The sequence below is a fragment of the Ictidomys tridecemlineatus genome, chromosome 13 (assembly GCF_052094955.1).
Source record: "Ictidomys tridecemlineatus isolate mIctTri1 chromosome 13, mIctTri1.hap1, whole genome shotgun sequence".
In the NCBI taxonomy this organism is placed as follows: Eukaryota; Metazoa; Chordata; class Mammalia; order Rodentia; family Sciuridae; genus Ictidomys; species Ictidomys tridecemlineatus.
This window is the reverse complement of record NC_135489.1, coordinates 67437815-67456281: the sequence shown is the minus strand read 5'-3', so window position 1 is coordinate 67456281 and position 18467 is coordinate 67437815.

Genomic DNA, 18467 nt, shown 5'->3' with positions numbered 1-18467 from the left:
GACTCTCTCAGCTCTTCTTTCCTAAATTTTGGTCTTGGAATTCTCAGTGCTTTGGAGTCTCTCCAGTATCTTTAAAGATATATTTTTGCTTTTGATTTTTGTTAAAAAATACTTTGTTTCACTCTTTTAGTTGTTCTCATAGGAAGAGTTGTTGGAAACAACTTAGCACACATCCACCAGATATATTTTTAAGTGTGTGTGTGAGTGGGGAGGGGGAACACAGGCAGAATCCAGCCAGGAAAACTTCCCAAGCCAGGCAATTTAGCAGAGGAACTTTAATGCAGGAAACTCATGTTGAGTGTGTAGAATGAGCCAAAAGAGCAAATGGGGGCCAATGAGATCAAGAACATGAGGACTAGAGGAACAGATGGAGGAGATGAAGGGATCACAGCTCAGGAGGCAGGGCCACCATCTGGAGCTGAACAAAGGCATGCCCAGTAGAAACTACAGAGGAACAGAGGGCCAGCAGTGCTGCCCGAAGCAGGGGGAGAGCAGGGTAACCTGGCTCCCTGCCTTGTCTGCTTTTCCTGCCCTGCAAGCACTTTCCAGAGTCTTCCATGAGAGAAAGTTAGCAGAAAGACAATAGCCAGGGGAGCCTGGGGAAAGTAGAGGAAGGCAAGGAGGGAATCTGAGACCAAATACCCAGTGACTGGATGCCAAGCCTATGCTTCAACACCCAAGAAGCTAGTATTTATGGCTGCTTCTAGGGTAGAAAGAGGATTGGTGGATGGCAGTTGTGGAGGCGGGGACTGCACATATGGAATATTAGTGCACATTTTGAGTATCAACCATAAACACGTGTAAATCAAATCAAACCTTCCAAAGGCTCTCATCTTTCACAGCAGCATTTCTCAAACTTAAAATTATCCATGGAGAAAATGCATACCCCATGAATCTAGGGAAATGCACTGTGCACACCATCTCTAGTGATTCTGGTATGGCCAGTCCAGGTGCCACGTGTTTGAGAAAGAGTGACTGAAGGCAGATTCGAGCACCTTCAGAATGACCACACATTCTTTCATGTCTGGTTCCTTGGTGACACTGTTCCTCACAATGAGGACAGAGGTTGGCATTTGCTTCTCCTCTGCCTCTACTCTTTCTGCACAAGGTCCTCCAAGTGTCCTAATGATCTGTCCTAATAATGTGGGTCTTTCTTCCACATTAGCTCCTGAGAGCTGAGGAATTTTCTTATTTACAATAAATCCCAGAAATATCTTGCACTGTCCATGGCACGTAGGAGGAGATCATTGAAAGCTGGCTGAATTGACTGGCTTGTAATTTCCAAAGAAAGTGACTGGGAAGAGCTTCCCAGAGGAGAAATTGCCTTTGACAAGCAGAGTGGAAGGGAAAATACATCCCAGGCTGGGAAAAGGGAATGCACCGAGGTACTAAAGGCAGGCAGGCTCGTTTCTATTAGTGAACAACCCTGGCAATGAATATAAAGTGCTTTGATGTTGTTGTTTTTTTGGTGTTTTTTTTTTAAGACATATTCCCTAAACCCACACTCGATGGGTCCCCCCTATCTGGGGCCATCACTTCCCCAGATGTTAATGAGTGCTTCCAGCATTGATCATGGGGAGAGACCCCCACAGCTTTATAATACGTGCAGATGACTGGTTTTTAACGAATGCAAAATGCCAAACAAAAGCAGCATCACAGGCCAGTTACTCATGCATAGTAAAGTTCCCAGGGAAAAAAGAAGCAAATAAATAGGGAAAAAATACCTTGGCTGTAACCATTCCTAATAGGCAATGGAAAATTGGGAACAGCAGGGGTTTGCAGGGACACGGGAGCAAATAGCAAATACATTTGGAAGATATCAGTGACAGCAAGATCAAGGCAGCACCAAATGGCCCCCTGGGTTTTGTTTCTATTAGGGCCTGGGGCCTGTATTCAGCCCTCTCAGACACAAATGCTCAATGCTAAGCTTTTTTGTTTGTTGGTTGGGTGAGTGGACAGGGGGGAAAAAGAAGAGTTAGACATACACACAGCAAAAAAAAAAAAAAAGTAGTTGTAGAAATGGTGGCATTTAAATGGGACTTCTGTGTGTCCCATGTTGAACTAGAAGCCACTGATTTGAACTTTGCCTTCCTTGAATACAGGCAGGACTTCCTCTGGCCTAGGCCTTGTATTCTCACACAAATGCAAACTAAGGCTTCTCACAGTATTTCCTAACATGGCCATATACAAAGTCACTATGCTTATCTATGTAGCTATGTGTGGGTAGGGAATAATATGTTAAATGTGTACTTTTTCTGTAACCCTGTTTCAGCATGCCTTCATTTTTAATATACCCAAAGCCTCAAACACCGAGCACCGTCTGGGCCTCTTTCTGCCCTTGTCTGCCAGCCCTGCTCTCTGCTTGGGTAGTGCAGATGGCGTGACCCCAGAAGCACTGGGAGGGCCCTCAACTCCCGTATCCCTCCATAACCCTCACACACCAGCTTAATGATGCTTGGAATCCCTTTGTCAGAGAGCACTATCTTTCTTTTCATACTGAGAAATGAGCCTGAAGTTGTAAACTCTCTGGGGAGAGAAGCCTCTGGTCCTCACATTGTTTGGATGTGTCAGTGGGTGTTTCTCTGCGTCCCTCTAGGAAACCACCATCCTTAGGCTAGTGTCTCTCACCCATTGAACCAAGGTGCCAGCGTGTCAGCAGGAGAGAACTGTTGTCTGGGCAGCAGGGTCTGAAGGCTGCAGAGGGGCTGTGATGCCGGGAAATGCCTTCCAAGCCTCATGTTTTATCTCAAATGTCTTGCGAATGTGAGCCTACCTGGTCATACATCCCATTTGTTTTACCATGAAATGGTATTTGTAGTGAACATTTTGGTTTGCCCAGATGCTCTTTGCAAGACAGAGATGTCCATCATCCAGCTGTCATCACTGTCATCAGTTACTTATGGCTCACAATGGTGATACTCAATGATACTCACTGGGCATGGTCCTTGGTGCAGGGTACTACCATGCCCAAGGCTATGCTCCTTCCTGGGGGAGTGCAGTGAATAACTGGCTAATATGGAAACACAAAAGCCCCCTTGCCTTAACTTGGGATGACTCAAAGGGCCATCTCTATGGGGTCAGCTGAGACTTCCCTTCATTGCCAGCACATTCCAGGCCAGCCACTTCCTCTGCCTGATTGTACCTTCTGGGTTCTTCCAAGAGCACGCCCCACGTCCCAATCAGCTTCCCACATGCCACTATCCACCTCAGATACAGGCTCTCCACCCTAAGCAGCCATAATCCTCAGGATTAGATCTAAAATGGGATTTTGGAGTAGGTGCATCACTTTTTGGCTTGTAGCAAGGACCTCTTGTCTGCTTATCACTGGAGCATGAACTGCCCCTGGCATGCTGTGGCAGGGCAGCTGCACACCAGTGGTGAAGTAGTTTAGGATCCCAGTGGAAGGGGACAGACAGACTGGAGAAATATCTGAGGCTTCAGAAGAATAAGAGCAACTATGAGGTTTATGGAATTGGGTGGTTGCTGCTTGGGTGGTGCAAGCCATTGATCTATTGAGGAGAGATAATGGTGAGCTCACCAATCCCAAGCAAAGAGTCTCATTCACAGCATAAGAGATGCCATGGGCTCCTGCAGCCAGAAGCTGATGAATGAATCCTGAGAGAAGAGCTTCAGAAAATGTTGATGTGCAGCACAGCAGGCTTTCCACCTCCATGGTAGGGCCCTAGTACATGAGCAGGGACCCCAAGACTGGGAATGGAACCTGGGTAAATGCCACTGAGAATCTTGAACTCTCAGAAGAATTGATCTCAGGGGAATTAATTCCACTAGGAGTTCTTCCAGCATGATGTAGGCTGATAGAGCCATTTTTGGTTTGGGCTTCACCATTTAACTGTTCTAAGCACTGAACTCATGATGACAGTCCACTGAGGTCCATCAAGCACTGTGCTCCGTGTACTGAGAACTCTGTTGCTCTGACCCAAGTCATTGCCCATCCAAGAGCTCTGAGGAAGGCCATCCCTCCTCTGGATACTCATTCCTCATCATGGGATTGGTCAGGTGAGCTAGAAATGAGGACAGGAGGAGAGCAGTCCTGAGTGGCCAGTACCTGCCGCCTGTTTGGTCTTGCTGGAGGTTTGGGGTCTGTTTTCAGGCCACATCTCACCTTCACCTCAAGGCTGTCCCCAGGCTGTCAGTTCACTGCAATCATTTCCAGGGCCAGGATGTGACTTGGAGGTGGAGAAAGAAAAGAATAAAGAAGCAAATCTCCAGATGTTTGAGACGGAGGGCAGACGTGAGTGGATGTGGCAGCTGTGGGGAGCGCACAGAGACCCTGCTGCCCACCATTTCTGTGTTCTGCTGGTCATCTGGGCCTACTCACATTTCCTAGTGGCCAGGGCAGTTGGGGGTGGCCATGTGGCTGGTCTTCACCAATGGGATGAGACAGAAGGCATAAGTGCCACTTCTAGGAGAGACACCCTCACACCCACATGATTCACACTCTATTTTCCCTTCATGTGTCTGAAGAGATGAATCCTATGGCCTGGAGATGAAGGAACCACAGGTTGGAGGAGCCAGAGACCCAGAAAACTGCTCCTGACACCACCTCTACTGACCCACTGTGACCTGAACCACAAACAAACTTGGGGTGGCTTGAGTGATTCTCTTCCTTGCTTGTGGGAACAGCAGCCAATCCTGATGAGATGCAAAGCTAGAGAAGAAAGAAGGGGAGCTAGTGTGTTTAGGGGGCTGACATAGAAGAATAAAGAACTGAATATTTTCCTGTAAGAACAATGGGCTGCTGAAGGCTGGTGAGCAATAGGGGGACCTGGCGTTCCTTCAGAACCACACCCTGGCCTGTAGGATGGAGGAAAAGGAGCCAGGCTGGTGGCTAGAGATGCTGGAATAGTAAGAAGCCACCATAGTCATGCAGGGGGAGGCCAAGGTCAAGGCAGGAGAAATTGGAAAGAGAGAGAGCCAAGGGGCTGAGCAGGAGGGGTCTGCAGAATATGGTATCACTTGGGGCATGGAGGAAGAAGGAAAGGCCAGAGGGCCATTCATGTGGTTTGAACATGTTCCCTCAGAAGCATGTGTTTGAAACTCCATCCCCAAGGCCATAGTGTTGGGAACTGAGAGGTGATAGGCCCTAAGAGTGAAATGAATGAATCAATACCATTGCCACAGCGTGGGTTAAAACAGGAGTGAGCTCCATGAAAAAGCATGAATCTGGCTCTTGTAGTGAAGGCCTATCATTTCATGTTGCCTCCAAGTATATTTTCAAATACTAATTGAAATTTCTCATGCCACAAGTAGACCCCTGATATTTTCCAATTGTACACCACACTCAAATGTCTCAAGTGGATGGCCAGAGACCAGAATTTCAAGGTATCTCTCCTGCAGGCAGAATGTTCTCTCCACTTTCCTGCTTCTTCCTACAAAAGGACCATTCATAAATTTACTCTGGAACTCAAAGTGACAACATCCTATTCCCTAGCGTGTAGGGCTTTTCCTGCTTGCACTCCCTAGCCTCCAAATGTGTGGCCTCCAGGTGTTCAGGTGTTATGGGATCTGTAAATACTAAAACTCTTCATGTGGTTGCTATTGAAGTTGTACCCAAAATCCTACCCCTGGCAACAAGGCAGGCAACCCTGCTGGTGCTATATTCTGTCTGGGCTGCAGATAGTGGCTGGGGACAGTGGCTAACTGCATTGATAGAAAAACATGAAGAATTTAATTCAAAACAGCCTCATCTTGCTCTCTTGCTTTTCTGCCTTCCGCCATGAGATGACACAGCATGAAGGCCCTTACCAGATGCCAGTTCCTCAATATTGAATTCCTAGCCTCCACAATCACAAGCCAAAAGATTTCTGTTTGTTTTAAATTATCTATTCTTAGCCAGGGACCATGGTGCACATCTATAATCCCAGGTACTCAGGAGACTAAGACAGGAGGATTAGAAATTTTTGCAACTGACTTGAAATAAAAAAAAGCCTGAGGGTTTGTAGCTCAGTGGTCCAGTATCTACCTGATATGTGTGAGGCTCTGGGTTCAATCTCCAACAAGAAAAAAGAAAAAAAAAGAAGAATCTTTGATCTTTTGTTCAAGCAGCACAAAAGAGACTAGGATAGACTCCAAGAGGGCTGGGGGTCTTGAGGAGGAAAAAGACAATGATTAATGTTTGGAGTATCAGTTTGAACCTGGCCAAGAGCTATGGCACAACGTCCAGCTACTACTGGAAATGTCACCCTGGACCTAAGAGAGGGAGAGCCAGTAGTGATTACAGGATACACAGGTTTCACCAGCCACTGGGTCCCCTTAGGGGTAAATACACCCCAAATACTCAGCTCCCACATGCAGGCCTGCACCACAATGAAGATTCAACTTCACAATTGAATATTCTCAGAACAGAAATTGGATAAAAGTGCATTTCATTGGGAAGATGCTTGACAGGGGCTGATGTTTGACATGAGTTTGACTCTCATCAGATGTAGAACCTGACCTGGTTTCAGGATCCACACTTTCCACCAAAGGGGGGCTTTCAGAGCACAGACACACTGCAGCCTGTGATGAGTGCAGAATGTCACGGGCAATTCGAGCACAGAAGACAGGAATGCAATCCTGGTCCCGAGGAGAAGGACAATGAATATTCCAAGAAATGAAAGAGAAGCCATGTATAAATGTCATTAGCACTTTCACAGTGATAAAAGAAAATACTTTTAAAATAAATGAGGTGCTACTCAATAAATGAATCACTTGAAAATGTACTTGTGGGATCATCGAGATAAATTAAAAAACAGATTAAAGTAACATCTGTATATTAACATCGTCATAAAATGGAACTGTAATGGGGGGAGCGTGCAAGGTATTATAAAACAATAATCAGAGACGTGTTAATTACTGAAAGGCCACCACCAGTGCACACATCTTTATCTCGGTGCTACTGTCTCCGCAGCACATTTCCCCCAACCAGTTCTATAAGAATGTCTGTTCAACTCTGACAAACACCCTTAAATTCCATCACAGAGTAACCCTGCCTCAGGAAGGCTATGTATCAAATGGATCACTGTCACCAGAAATAGTGTGTCTAAGGACATGACAGCTAAGTGCTTTCTCTCTGCCCTAGAATGCCCTGTTTGACATGCCCCAAACCTTTAGGAGATAACACTGGATTTCTTGGAGTATTAACAACAAAAATTACGAACTTGACCTCAATAGGCTAATTTTTAAACTTTTTAACTCACTTTCCCATCAGATCCCTGTGGGAAGAGACCTGCAAAAATGTGTCTCCATTTGAAGGGTGAGGAGATTCAGGCCAAAGGTCACATGACCTGCTCAAGGTCACACAACCAGGTTCTACATGGGAACCTGGTCCCCGCGCTCCACCCCAATCCTGGTGCACTCTTTCCTTCTGAGCTTTGCAGTCCATCTCTCCCACTGCCTCATGGGTTGCCTGCGTCAGTCAAGGCCCCAGACCATCAAATTCACACCACAGATTTCTTTGCCGGCCTCAGCTCTGCCCACAGGGCTAGTTGGCATTTTCTTTAATTGGTCCTAGTAAACACTCATTTCAGGCCATTCTTTGTTTTTCTGGCTACCAATTCAGCTCCCTGTTCCCCATCCTTCACCTTCACCTTCACCTTCACCTCAGGCTTCTTGAGGGTCTTCCCACCCTCCTTACCTTCCCTCCAGTCCCATCTCCTCTCCTTATGAAGCCTCCACACACCCTTGCTTTTAACAGATCTACACCATCAGGAGCTCCCTCTCACCTGAACTCTCCCTTGGTGACTCCTTCCTTGGATCCCACAAATTTCCCTTGTCATGAAAAACCATTTCTTTCAGCCTTGTTTGTGCCCTTCCCCCAGTTACTTCCCCATTCCTCCACTGCTGTTCATAGGAAAACTTCTATGAATGGCTGCCCTCCACTCTATAAATATTGAAGACTGCCTCTGGATCACTTGAGGAGCTTGTTCAGAATACAGATTCCTAGTGCCCCCTTAAGAATTAGACTTTCCTATCTTTGAGAACAGTGATGCACCACTGTGATCCCAGACACTCTGGGGACTGAGGCAGGAATATCATAAATTCAAGGCCATCCTCAGCAACTTAGTGAGACCCTTTCTCAAAAAATGAAAAGGGCTGGGAATGTGGTTCAGTGGTAAAGGACCCCTGGGTTCAATCCCCAGTATAAAAAAAAAGAATAATAAACTGTGGGGGTGTTGGGGGATCTGTATTTCTAAGATAGTCCAAGAAGATTCAGATGAGAGCTAGGTGTGGAGAGCTTTGACCCATAGACCTTCATAAGACCCTTAACCTCCATGGGGACCTACATCCACTGAATGCTTAGAGAAGAGTGTGAAGCTATGGGAGCTTCAGGAGATTGGATAGGAAGATGGAAATAGATCTTGGAGGCCCTGAATGCTGGGTGAGGATCCAGGACATGATGCCTTTCTGGCAGGACAGCCAGGAGAGTATGGAAGAATTCTGTGTTTCGTTTTCTTTCTTGGTTCTTCCCCAGAAGGAGCCCCAGTCTCAGAGTTACACTGCAAAAAAGAAGCAGCTGGGGCATCTAAAATTCTAAAAATCCAACTTTTTAGGGAGAAGAACAGAGAAATATAACCATGTGGTCTAAAAGGTATTAAAAAAAAAAAACTCATTCTCTTTTTCTTTGCTTGCCCGTCAGGTTATCCTTCATTGCTGAGAACTCTGCAGTACCATGGGCAGATCGAGTTCTGAGACATTCTATGTCTGTCTAGCCAGAGGGCTTAGAAAGTGACCAACTGATGAAAGAGAATATTGTGGAGCCCCAGAGAGAAGAGAGCTCAACAAAAGAGTGCCAGAACCTTGGGCAAAATGTTGCACAAGTCTTGAGTTCCACAGTGGACTGCACAGGTACAGAAAAGACCTCAAAGGAAGTTGAGGTTGCCACCAAGTCTCAGACTCCCCAGAAGCACACATGTGGGGAAGACCCAAGGAAGTATATGACAATCCAGTGGACATTAGAACTTCTCTCATAGAAGGTAAGACAGAACTTGGGGTCTGAACATAACTGATTCAATTATGTACCCAGACAACAAATAAAATCAACATTCCCTGAGGATTTTTTAATACCTCCCAGAGGCACAGTATAAAATGCAGAATTCCAAATTACTTGACATATGAAGGACCAGAAAAATGTAATAAAAATATGATCAATTCTCAAGGGAAAGATCATCAACCATGCCAAGATACATAAACACTTAAACCATGAGACAAAACCTTTTAAGAAGTAATTATAAACATGCTTTTTAAGGGTTGGAAAGATAGAAGTTCCCAAAAGAAAAAGAAAAATTATTAAAAAGAAACAAGTGGAAAATTTGGAACTGGAAAATAGAATATTATAATAAACAATTCATTGGATGGGTTCAGTTGCAGAATAGAGAGGAGAGAGGAGAGAACAACTGAACTTGAAGACAGAAACAATAGAAAGTACATAATCTGAAGAACAGAAAGAGAAAAAGTATCAATAAAAATGAGCAAAGCCTCAGGGACCTATGGAACAATAGTAAATGTTGACATTTGTGTTATTAGAATGTAATTTAAAAAGAGAAAAGAGCACAAGATTAGAACAGGAAAAAAATTGAAGAAACAATGCTTCAACACTGTCCCAGTTCAATGAAAGACATAAATCTACAGATTCAAGAGGTCAGGGAAACTTCAAACAGGAAAAAAATAAAAAGAAAAGAAAACCACATTCAGATAAACCATAAGCAAATTGCTAAAAACCAGAGACAATGAAACAATTGAAAAGCAGTCAGAGAAAAGCAGCACATGCAGGGGAGCCGGGATTTGAATAAAAACAGATTTCCACCAGAAGCCATGAGCACAAAAAACATCCTTACAGGACTGAAAAGAAAGAACTGCCAACTCAGTGAAAGCATCCTTCAGGAATGGTGGTGAAAGAAATACCTTCTCAGACAAAGGGAAATTGTTAAAGTGATTTCATTGCCAGCAGACTACCTAAAGGAAATGCTTCTTAAAAAAATGTTTTTCAAGCTGAAGGGAAATTATACTCGAGGGAAACTTGGGACTTGAGGAATAAAGGAAGAGCAATAGAAGGGGAAAATGTTTGGATAAATATAGCAAATGACTGACCTTCCCTTAAGTTATTTAAAATATGTATGATCATTAAGCAAAGGGCATAAGAGTGATTATGGGGTTTTTAACCCATGCACCTCTATTTCACATCACAAGTGTAATGTAAGGTGGGAACCCAGGTGGCTATAAGATTTTTTTGTTTTATTTGATATTTTAAAATATTAATTCTATGTGGACTGAAAAATTAAATATCAATATTGTAATCCCCAAAACAACCACTCAAATGAAAACTACAGAACACTAAAGAAAGAAATTAAAGAAGACCTTAGAAGATGAAAAGATCTCCCTTGCTCTTGGATAAGAAGAATTAATATTGTCAAAATGACCATACTACCAAAAGCACTATACAGATTTAATGCAATTCCAATCAAAATTCCAATGACATTCCTCATAGAAATAGAAAAAGCAATCATGAAATTCATCTGGAAAAATAAGAGACCTAGAATAGTCAAAACAATTCTTAACAAGAAGAGTGAAACTGGTGGCATCACTATACCAGACCTTAAACTACACTACAGAGCAATAGTTAAAAAAAAAAGCATGATATTGTCACCTAAATAGACTAGTAGAACAATGGTACAGAGACTAACCCATATAATTACAGTTATCTTATATTAGGCAAAAGTGCCATAAACATACATTGGAGAAAAGATAGTCTCTTCAACAAATGATACTAGGACAACTGGAAATCCATATGCAACAAAATGAAATTAAACCCCTATCTCTCACAATGCACAAAACTCAACTCAAAATGGATCAAGGAACTAGGAATTAAACCAGAGACCCTGCGTCTAATAGAAGAAAAAGTAGACCTCAGTCTCCATCATATCAGATTAGGCCACAAATTCCTTAATAAGAATCCTATAGCGCAAAAATTGAAATTAAGAATTAATAAATGGAATGGATTCAAACTGAAAAGCTTCTTCTCAGCAAAAGAAACAATTTGTGAAGTGAATAGAGAGCCTACATAATGGGAACAAATTTTTTTCCACTTGCACATCAGATAGAGCACTAATCTCTAAGGTATATAAAGAACTCAAAAAGCTAAACACCAAAATAACAAATAACCCAATCAATAAATAGGCCAAGTACCTGAACAGACACTTCTCAGAAGAGGATATACAATCAATCAACAAATATATGAAAAAATGTTCAACATCTCTAGCAATTAGAGAAATGCAAATAAAAATTACTCTAAGATTTCATCTCACTCCAGTAAGAATGACAGCTATTAAGAATACAAACAATGAGTGTTGGTGAGGATGTGGGGGAAAAGGCACACTCATACATTGCTGGTGGGACTGCAAATTGGTGCAGCCAATATGGAAAGCAGTATGGAGATTCCTTGGAAAATTAGAAATGGAACCAACATTTGATCAAGCTATCCCACTCCTTGGTCTATACCCAAAGGACTTAAAAACAGCATACTACAGGGACACAGCCACATCAATGTTTATTGCAGCACAATTCACAATAGCTAAACTATAGAACCAACCTAGATGGCCTTCAGTAGATGAATGGATAAAGAAAATGTAGTATTTATACACAACAGAATATAACTCAGCAAAAAAAGAGAATAAAATCATGACATTTTCAGGTAAATGGAAGGAGTTGGAGAATATAATGCTAAGTGAAGTTAGCCAACCCCCCAAAACCAAATGCCAAATGTTTTCTCTGAAATAAGGAGGCTGATTCATAGTGGGGTTGGGAGGGGAAGCATGGAAGGTTTAGATGAATTCTAGATAAGACAAAGGGGAGGGAGGGAAGGGAGGGGCAAGGGGTGTAAAAGAGATGGTGGAATGAGATGGACATAATTTCCCTAAGTACATGTAGTAAGACACAAATGGTGTGAATATACTTAGTATACAAGCAGAGATATTAAAAAAATATGCTCTGTATGTGTAATATGAATTGTAACAAAAGTTAACTCAAAATGGATCAAGGAGTCATCCAGGCTTATAGCCTCACTCACCATGATATATATATATAATTATATATATATATATATATATATAATTGGCTAATACTCTCCTTCTTGAGGAACGTACCAGAGAGTCTGGGAACTTGCCAGAGCCCATGCAGATGAAACTCACCGAGTTAATCCCAATCGCCCTCTGGGGCCACTTGCTGCCCCAGATCAAACTCCCAAATGGGATTATAATACACAAGCTGGCATACAGAGTAGGACCGATTCTCCGCATGTATTATTGCTGGGCTCAAAAAAGCAGCATATAAGGCCATCAATTTCCAAAAATTACAAGAGACCCCATCAGAATTTCTGGATCGGCTTACAAAAGCCCTCTAGCAGTAACCTAGATCCTCAAACCCCAGATGACCATCATGTCCTTATGACATATTTCCTTTCACAGAGCTACCCTGACATCTGGGCCAAACTAAAAAAGCTCAAACAAGGCCCTGCCACCCCCCAGACTGGGAAATTTCAGATGCTCGCCCAGGCCCTGCAGGGTGCTTCCTTGGTTCACCACCCATCACTGAAAACCCCCTTGGGTGCCTGCTTCAAGTGTGGCAAGGAGGGACATTGGGCCAGGTCATGCCCCACACCATGCACTCCGCGTACCCCATGCCCTAAATGTCAACAACAGGGTCATTGGGCCTCTGACTGTCCTAGACCCCATAGGAGGCCTATGGCCAGGAAACCCTAGGACCTTCTGGGTATAGCAAACAATTGACAGAGCCTTGGGTCCTTGTCCCAGGCTGTAACGATCAATAGACAGGAACCCAGGGTGTGGATTCCGGTGGATAGGTGCAAGGTTAACTTTCTCCTTGACACCAGAGCTACCTTCTCAGCCCTGACAGAATTCTGGGGCAAACAGTGCCGTCCACCTCTCCTATTGTCGAGGTAAGAGTAAAGACCATCTATCCAAGGAAGACTCCCCTATTACTTTGTTCCATAGACAACTTCCCATTCTCTCAGATGTTCCTAGTTATGCCCCAATGTCCAGTTCCTTTGCTCAGCCAAGATATTCTCTCTAAATTCAATACAACAATCAACATCTGGGCTCCTGGCATCAGCCAGGCCCCAGAATCTGCCTTTTTGGCAGAAGACTGGCCATTCTGCTCCACTTGTGAGGCTGACATGAAATACCATACTAACCTGGTTGACCTGATTGTATGGGATACCCACACCGCCTCCACCATTTCCTGCCCACCAGTTAACATTTATCTCAAAGATCCTAACATCTTCCCCAATCAGGCTCAATACCCCCTGTCCACAAAAGCTCTTCTGGGCCTACAACCTTTTATTCAGGACCTTCTTAGCAAGGGGTACCTCCGTCCTGCTCATTCCCCTTACAATACTCCCAAACTAGTGGTAAAAAAGCCCAACGGGTCCTATCGCTTAGTTCAGGACCTACGACTCATCAACACCTCTGTTAGGACCATACATCCTTTGGTTCCCAATCCATACACCCTGCTGTCTCATGTCCCCCACACTGCCACCCACTTCTTGGTCATAGATTTAAAGGATATATTTTTGCCTTTAACCTGGACTCTCCTTCCTCAGGGATTTTGAGATAGCCCACACTGCTTTGGACAAACCTTGGCCTCTAACCTCCTATCTTTTCACCCCCATTGTCCCAAATCCTCCCTCTTGCAATATGTTGATTATCGTCCAGCAAATCTCTTTGCCCACCTGCGGGGAGGAAAGCATCCCACCCCAGCCTTTAAGGCTACAAAAGCCCTTTAGCAGTAGGCCCTCAGGAATCTTTTTTTGGGCAGATTCGAAAGTTTTAGTCCTCTCACCTTAAGACTCGGCCACTAGAGAGATGCTTATCCACCCCTTCCTCTCCCCTCTTTCCAGCCCTGGGAGTATCCGGCCTCTCCAGAAGGGGTCCCAAAAAGCCTTGGCCAAGGTCTCCCACAGCTCCAGCTCCGTCCAGGACAAGAGCTTCAACTGTCAGGATTTGGTGACAACCAATTTCTGCAGCTCAAACGTGCCACTTAGGCACTCCTGATTTTTTGGCTCTAGCAGAGACACCCCTTTTGCCAATAAATCAGTTTCCTCCTTCTTTGCATCCTCTTCCCTCCTCCTTACATGGGTAATGTGTCCTCTCTGCCTGTTGACTCTCCCCTACAATCAAATATAGCACCCAGGCCTAGCCCACTTATCCCTTAGACAACCAAAGCAGATGGCCCCTTTTTGGGTCCCTGGATCCCTCCATTCTAAGGGGTCTCTTTTAGGCTTTCTTCTTGCTCCCATACAATCCTGCTCTCTGCACCTCTTGCAAAGCTCTACAAATTCTTCTAGCTCGTCCAAAGGGCGCTCAGCAGATGACACAGTTCTATTTTCTTGGCCTTAAAGGGATATTGGGCCTCTCCACAAAAGGCCCAAATAGCATGTAAAGAGGTCACATATCTCTCAAGGGAAAAAGGCCATTGCAATAGACAAAAAACAGCTTATTGTGTCTATACACCAAAGACCAAAAATGACATACTCTCCTTCTTGTGTTTGGCTATATAATCTGGCCAAGGGCCTCCAAGATGAACCCCTACTCTTAGTGGTAGGGAAGCCCTTTAGAAAGGCCCTCCTCTGGGCACTTGCCCTGCATCTCCCAGACCTCTCCCGACCCTTCACCCTCTATGTACATGAGAAACAGGGACATAGTCTGGGCGTTCTGAGTCAGGAATATGGCCCCACATTTGCACCAGTGGCCTACCTATCCAAACAGCTCGACCCCACTGTCAAGGGCTGACCCCCATGCCTCCAAGCCCTAGCAGCAGCCCAAAATGATATTACCCTGCCCTACCACCATTTCTGAGGGGCCCCTGCCTACTTTGGACCTTGTCTGGTTCTCAGATGGTAGCTTTTTTATACATAAAGGGGTTAAAGTAGCGGGGCATGCTGTCGTTTCCCTCTCATCCATCATAGAGGCAAAACCTCTCCCACCCAATACCACCAACCAACAAGCTGAACTCATAGCTGTCACAACTCATAGCTGCCACAAGGACATTTGAGCTAGCAGAAGGAAAAACCCTCTCCCTCTATACTGATCTCTCATGCAGCCATTTGGAAGAAAGGGGGCTACTGACCACCAGAGGGATGGCAGTCATTAATTCCACACTTATTTCTAGCCTACTACGAGCCTCCAGGCTGCCTTCCCAACTGGGAATAATTCTTTGCAAAACCCACCAAACTGACTCCTCCCTTACACTATGGGGAATTCCAAGGCAGATCAAGCAGCTCGATCAGCCACCCTACAGAGCTTTACCTCCTCTCCACTTCTCTTAGTTACCATCAGGGATGGGCCCAAAGATCCTCAACAATTCTTCCAGTTTCTTCACTCTCTATTCCATTTTAGTCCACAGAGTCTTACTACTTTCCTTCACTCCCTTTTCACCCTTTCCCGATGCCATAAGACCCTCCTAAAACAGATCACTTCTGCTTCTCAGATCTGCCAGAAAACTAATACAGAGAACCAATACCAATATCCATTAAAACCTAAACCTTTCCCTTCTCATCAGGCCTGTGGTCATATCCCAGCTGCAGACTGGAAGATTGATTTCACCTACATTCCACGAGTAAAAAACATAAAATATATTCTCATTCTCGTATTGGTAGATACTTTTTTGGGATGGGTTGAAGACATTCTCACTTCTAACAAATGGGCCTCTACGGTAGTTGATCTATTGCTTACTCACATAATCCACCATTTTGGGATGCCCACTTCTATCCAGATAATGGCCCAGAATTCACTTCACAGATAACTCAGGGACTGGCTCACGTGCTATCACTCCCTTGGCATTTCCATTGCCCTTACCACCCCCAGGCTTCCAGAAAGGTTAAAAGGACCAATCAGTCCCTCAAAGAGACCCTCACCAAGCTCACCATGAAATTAAGAATGGACTGGGTAAAGGTGCTCCCTTTGGCTTTACTGTGCATTAGGGCCTTGCCAAAAAAGTCTTCTAATCTTTCATACATGACTTCCTTTCGAAGTCATGACCTTCCTCTCATTCCTCCCGGACTGCCTACAGAACCCTTACCCATTTCCAAAACTTATGCCCTGTCCCTCCTCTTCCATCTACACTCTGAACTCTGCTGCTATTAAGCCTGACTTCTTCCTGGACCCCAGTCTCTCTCAAAACCCTAACTCCTTAACACATGGTCAACTTGTTTACTATTGCCCACTGAGAGAAAAGCCCCCCTCTAAAACCAAATCGGGAGAGTCCTGCTCTGGTGATTATGTGCACTCCCTTGGTTGGCCAAACTCAATCTATCTAATAACCAACTAACCCTGTGGATTCATATTCCCAGGCTTAAGCCCGGCACTGCTACACCTTCATCAGAAGAGCCAATGATCGTCACCTGTCATTAAGTACTCTTGTCAATGCTCCCCCTCATTTCTGGCCCCTCTTGAGTCCTCTCTTCTCCCTATGTCTGGAGATTCAAAGCAAGGGATCCTAAGGGCCCCCTCCAGCCAGATCCCCTCCTCCTTCTTACAGACCCCCTACTTGCTTGAATCTGGCCAGGAGTGGGACAGTTGTATGTTGTCCTTCTGACAAACCACTTAGGTGTCCAGAGCATGGTGACCCCTGAATAAGTGTGATAATAAGAGAGCACTTTACCATTTGCTTTCTGGGCCTAAGGAGGAACATGTGTGTTTTGTTTGCCCTCCCAGTTTTGTAATTTCAAGTATAAGTATTTAAAGTTAAAGTGTTTCACATAAAACCTAGAGAGACCTGACTGCACTCAAAGCAAAATCTGGTAACAATGGGCCACCATCCTCCCTTGGCTGCCTTCGAGAAAGGCAAAGGAAGAACCAAGATGGTACACCCAGTTAGGAGAAAGTTTGAAGAGCAGCCTTAATTGAGAGGGGAGGAAGCTAGATTGACTAGGAATGAAGAGTGGAATTGAGGGTGTTAGGTGTAGGACAGGCTGGTCTCCAGGGCTGGTCCAGGTCAGCTGCTGAATGACCTGGATTCTCAAACCCTCTGTCTGGTTCTATATCACCTGTTTGCTTCAAGCCCAAATGCCCAAGCACTGCTCAAGGCTGAAAACGCAACCCCCTCCCGCCCCCCACTCAGGGTTGAACACTTAACCCCCCTTGGGCCAACAAGGCAGCTTTCAGACCCAGGACCCCATTAGATTTGGGCTATTAAAACTCCCTGTGCCTGTTCCTTGCCCCATCATAAAGTTCATTCAGACTCAGGTGGGTAAAATTTCTAATCAAGCTTTTAACCAGCTTCTCCAACCAACTCTCGGCTACTGATAATACCTCCAGTCGAGACCTATGCCGAGACCTATGCCGAATGGACTGATGTCATCATGGATCTGTGGTGGCCTGGAACCTTTGTTGATACCTGTCTTCTCTGCCCTCCTGTGGGGGCTCCTTACTTCCCTCCTTTCTTTCTCCCACACTGCCCCATTTCAGCAGGAAGCAGCCAGAATGAGTCTACGCCCACTCTCATTTAATAACAAAAAGGGGGGAATATTGGGAGTCACCCCAGGCTCCAAAGACTAACTTCCCCATTCCCCAAGAAGAGCCATCCAATGGTGAGCCCTGCTAGCTCACATGATCCTGCCATCCAATGGTAAGCCCTGCTGGCTCACATGATCCTTACCCACCAATCAGACTAGCCCTGCTGGCTCACCTGATCCTTACCCACCAATAAAAAAGCACCCCATGCCAACTGTCAAACCCCCTCCCCAGCTGTATAAATATTCAGAGCTGTTCCTCAATAAATGGGCATTTTTTCTGAGGGCAAGCCTTGATGGTTCTTTCAAGTTTCCATCAGCATCACACAGAAAACTAACAGCTTAAGTCTCCAGGACTTGTCTAACTGGGAATGTTTTGAAATGACATTCCCTTCCAATGAAATCTTTTGATCCTTCAGCACCTCCCAGAGAACAGATCCTGGGCTCCCTTGGGGGCACTTCAGCATCTCTCAGGTCTTCCCTCAGTCTCCAGGGTTGTCTGGTTTGGACTGCAGAGCTGGGGGCATGACATGACATGCAACCTCTTTCTTCTCCACTAGCCCATTCCTTCTCTGTGTCACAAGATCTGGGAGAAACTCAGGTGCCTCTCTCTGATAATCTTTTGAACATTTCTAATCTCATTGCCGGGATGAGGGGGGTCAGGAACTAGGGATTGAATTCTGGGGAACTAGACCACTGAGCCACATACCCAGCCCTATTTTGTACTTTATTTAAAAACAGGGTCTCACTGTGTTGTTTAGCACCTTGCTTTTTGCTGAGGTTGGCTTTGAACTTGTGATCCTCCTGCCTCAGCCTCCCCAGCCACTGGGATTACAGGTGTGTGCCACTGTGCCCAGCTGATCTTTGTACTTTTATTCACCAAAAACATAAATAAATAAATAAATAAACAAATAAATAAACAAATGATAAATAAATAAATAAA